We start from the raw sequence: 4,972 nt of genomic DNA on the forward strand, positions 1-4,972 counted from the left end.
GTCCCCGCTGATGGACAGAGCACCCTCGGGCAATAGAACAGTGGAGGAGGGTGGAAAGAAACCTTTATATGCGTCTTCCCTATTGAGAGGAGGTCAGTCCAGAGGTGCGAATTCTGGGAAGGAAATTATATACTGAACACTGAGAGATCTCATGTGAAGGCGTGACATAATTACAAATAGCAGTGCTTGTGGACTACTCTATCTTTTTGTATTATATGTGTCTTTAGGAGTGGTGATCCGTAAGAGTCTAGTACAAAGTCGCTGCTGGGCGCAAGTTATACCTCTCTTGTCATATTTTTTGGTATTACTTGAGAGACTTGCCTACACTCGACTCACACACTTTCTTAACTCATACACTTTAATGGACCCACTTCAGTCAGGCTTCCGTTCCCAACATTCCACTGAGACAGCACTGAATAAAGTGGTTAATGATTTGGTCACTACGAAGTCTAAAGGGCATTACTCACTACCTTTTCTTCTAGATCTATCTGCTGCATTTGACACTTTCTTGGGTCCTATCCTACCTATATAATCGCTCCTTCAGTGTTTGCTTCTCTGAATCCACCTCCTCTTCGCTACCTCTTTCAGTTGGAGTACCGCAAGGCTCAGTCTTGGGTCCTCTGCTTTTCTCTATCTATACCTCATCTCTTGGTAAACTAATCAGCTCTTTTGGATTTCAGTATCATCTGTATGCAGATGATACTCAAATCTACCTATCCTCCCCTGACTTGTCCCTATCTGTACTGGACCGTGTCACTGAATGCCTTTCTGCCATTTCATCCTGGATGACATCTCGCCACCTCAAACTTAATATTTCAAAGACAGAGTTAATTATATTTCCACCGGCCAATAGTAGGTACCAACCTGATATCTCTATCACTGTTGAAAACTCAACTATCTACCCTACCCCACAAGCTCGCTGCCTAGGTGTCATCCTTGACTCTGATTTGTCCTTTGTTCCCCACATTCAATCTGTCTCAAGATCATGTTACATGCATCTTAAAAACATATCCAAAATACGACCATACCTTACACAAGACACTGCCATAACTCTAATCCACAATCTCATTATCTCCTGCATTGATTATTGCAATAGTCTCCTAACTGGTCTTCCCAAAACGAGACTCTCACCACTGCAATCCATTCTGAATGCAGCGGCGAGGCTAATCTTCCTCGCTAGACGTTCATCGTCTGCAGATCCACTCTGTCAGTCCCTCCATTGGTTACCTGTATTCTACCACATTCAATATAAAATACTTTTACTCACACACAAGGCCATTAACCAAACTACACCAATGTACATCACTTTGCTTATCTCAAAATATCTCCCAAACCTACCTCTTCGCTCCTCACAAGACCTGCGTCTCTCATCCACACTCATTACTCGCTCCCACTCACGACTGCAGGACTTTCATCGGGCTGCACCCACTCTGTGGAATGCCCTACTATGCACAGTAAGACTCTCCTCTAGTCTCCAAACCTTCAAGCGTTCCCTGAAAACTCACCTCTTTAGGCAAGCATATCAAATTCCAGAACCGCACACATAACTTTCATAAACCTTCCTATCAAATTGCATCCACTCTGTACAGTCCACACATATCCTCACATGTCTTCTCATTCTTCACTTTCACTTCCTCTTGAACCCGGTTCATCATTGCTGTATGATCATATCATAGAGTCCACCAAGAGCCTTTGCAATCTGGCGAACAACTATGCAATAGATAGCACCTATCCTTGTGTATACATGCCTATTTCCCTATACATTGTAAGCTTGCGAGCAGGGCCTTCCTACCTCTATGACTGTTTGTTATCACCCAGTTTGTTATATCATTGTTATTTCCAATTGCAAAGCGCAACGGAATTTGCTGCGCTATATAAGAAACTGTTAATAAATAAATAATAAAATAAGTATCCCACAGAGAAATTTTGTCACAGAAAATTGAATCATAAGTCATATGGGTCCGAGTGCCAAATGGTTTTGTTTTACCAGTGATACACAGTTAGGCAGCAGTATTTTTGCAGTACCAGGGTGTTCCAAGGTAGTCTGCCATCCAAGTACTGACCCGGCCCTCCACTGCTTGGCTTCCAAGATCAGAGGAGATTGGGCATCTCCAGTGAGGTATGTCTGCAACTATTGTGCTTGCCTTTCTTATCACTCTGATTAGATGCACAGTGAGTGTTTAGATATTCACAATGTTGCAAATTGGACATACATGTGACATTGTGGACCATAGATAGAAAAGCAGGTCTATAATGGAAGTCTATTATGTGGAAAAACTCATAAGTGCAACAAACCATCCAAAACAAAACTTTTCTTGTATACCCAATAATGAATAATTAGGTCACCAGTGTGGCCACTAATTAGCATTGAGAGCCATATCTATGTGTGCAAAAAGATGTTTGCTAGGCACACATGGTCATATAACCATGATGGGTGTTTGTACAGCGATATATAAAAAAGCAGAAGTATTTGCAGTACCAGGGTGTTCCAAGGTGGTCTCCCATTCAAGTACCGGCTCGGCCCTCCACTATTTAGCATTCATGCTGAGATGCAATTAAGCAACTCTAGTGGGGTATACCCGCAAGTATTATGCTTGCTACTGATACCACTGACTTAAGATACTCACTCATAACAATTGTATTTTCTATGGTTATATATTAGAGCTGAGCATACATGTGGTAGTGTAGATCAGGGGACTCTGATGCTATATATAATGATTTTTCTCTGTGCAGGAGATTCCAATAAATATCCTCAAATAAGGGTAAATACTCCAGGACAATTAAATTGAACAAAACCTGCCAAATCTCCAGCATTTCTGGAAATATATAGCTACTGACATGTAATTGAGACAACAGTATAAGCCTCATAGCAGCATAAAGGATCTCATGTGTATAATAATAATAATAATAATAATAATAATAATAATAATTTTATTTATATAGCGCTCTTTCTCCAACAGGACTCAAGGCGCTTTACAGACATCAAAAACAATACACATAATACAGAAGATTTAAGTAATATGGCAATAGATAAGCCACACAGACATAAAAGAAAACCTTAAGCACACAGAAAGCATAATGCAGGATTGGTGTAGGCATTTTGGGTAATAACTTCCAAGGGTTGTGTATTCCACCCTCACAAGGTGCCAAGTGCGGCAGCCATCTTGGGCGCTCAGCGTAGGATTACCCAAGGTGGAATAGTCCACCCCTAGAAGAGATGACACAAAATGGGGGTGATTTCAGAGTCCTACAGTTTAGAGTAGGGTTCCAACAAAACCACAAGGTCCATGTATTTTCATCCTATCCACAAGTGTACCATATGGGGCAGCCATGTTGGGTGCACTTTGAAGGTTACACTGTGGGAGGTGAGCCATACAATGGCCAAGTTCATATATGGGAAAACTAATGCTTATGTAGTAGTATAATAAACCCTGCATGTAGGGCACAATGGAAAGGTGTGCAATCGGTGGAGGTAAACATTACAGGAAAAACACATGGTGGGGTGAAGCAAGCAATGGAAAAAAAAACCACACAATAGCAGGTAACTAGTGGCAGAAGTAAAATTGGGATATACTCACAATGTAACAATTTTCTGTAACACACATGTGGCCATATGCTAGTATCATTAGTATGTCAATAGCCAAGCAGTAATATACTGGTAAATGCTCAGAAACAAAAAAACTGCCCAACCTCCAGCGTTCTGGAAAAGTGTGCAGCCACTGTCAGATATTGCTGAAATATCAACAACCTCCAGCGTTCTGGAAAAGTGTGCAGCCACTGACAGATATAGCTGAAATGTCAACAACTTAAGCCTTGCGGCCGCATAGGATACCCTATATGCAGCAGTTTTCTATGACACACGGAGAAATCATAGAGCCATGAGCTAATACTAATGATGTATAATTAGTCATGCAGCAGTATGAAAAAAAGGGGGACAGGCAGTCTTGTGTAATATATAAGAAGATCATATATCCATTAATGGTATAAATATACTATCAGATAGAGAGATGCCACATATTTTCTGACTTTAGGGAGCACCACTGAAGGGACTGTAACACGCACATACATTTAAAAAGATAGTCAATCTTTTATGTGCATGGTTATCTGATTCAGAAGCAATTCTGTGACACAAATTCAGTTTTTCAGAGGACGTTATCTATATCTACATATAACTTTTGACTAGTGCGGTTCCCTCAAAAACTCCCTTCTTCTGCATAGGAATACAACTGGACACCATGGAAGTTGATTCCCCATTATTTTTAAGTTGCTGTAATTTGTTTTAGCCTATTCTTGGATGTTTATTTTTCCAAATGAACCTTCTGCAATAACAATTAATTGTCTGTGCATCTTTATTAGTAATCAAGAAGGGAGGAGCCTGTATCGGCAACATTCATTTTGGGAATGAAATAATTTTAATAAGCTTAGCTCTACCAAGGTAGGATAAGAATACATTTTTCCAGTTGTCGAGTTCTATCGATATAGGGGTTAATTCAGGTTGGATTTCAAATCTTGAGCCAACCGGATTTTTTGCGGTGGGCCTGTTTTCTGCGGACAGGCCTGTGTTCACCTCTGCCTGTCAATCAGGCAAAGGTGGTCGCAGAGTGGGAGGGGGGTTGGCAATGGTCTGTTTCCAGGGAGGAGACAAAGAATTGCGGGGGGCAGGGTGACCCAAATGGTGGGCGGTGTGGCGCAAACAGTGGCATATTGGGGGAGTAGTCATGGCGGCTGCGTGATGTCACATGCAGCTGCAGTGACAGATAAAATTGTGCCAGCAGGAGTCATCTTTAATTTCTGCTTACAAGCAGATATTGTGAAGCGATCGCAATTTCTGCTTGTCAAAGGGGGGGAAGGAGGTGCAGGTTAGTACGCTGGGCGGTCCCCAGCATGTGAGGAAAAAGATAGCAAATTCTGCTGATTAGCAGAATTTGCTATCCTAACTGAATTAGCCCCATAGAGCGTATGACTGAGGAGA

The 4,972-nt window shown here is 41.6% G+C and overlaps 1 pseudogene; it reads right to left on the reverse strand.

Annotated features, from left to right (window-relative positions):
- Window positions 1-2,013: 2,013 nt before the first annotated feature.
- On the reverse strand, window positions 2,014-2,133 carry LOC135052492 (5S ribosomal RNA; annotated as a pseudogene).
- Between the last annotated feature and the right edge of the window lie 2,839 nt (window positions 2,134-4,972).

Source organism: Pseudophryne corroboree, chromosome 2, assembly GCF_028390025.1.
Source record: "Pseudophryne corroboree isolate aPseCor3 chromosome 2, aPseCor3.hap2, whole genome shotgun sequence".
NCBI classification, from domain to species: domain Eukaryota; kingdom Metazoa; phylum Chordata; class Amphibia; order Anura; family Myobatrachidae; genus Pseudophryne; species Pseudophryne corroboree.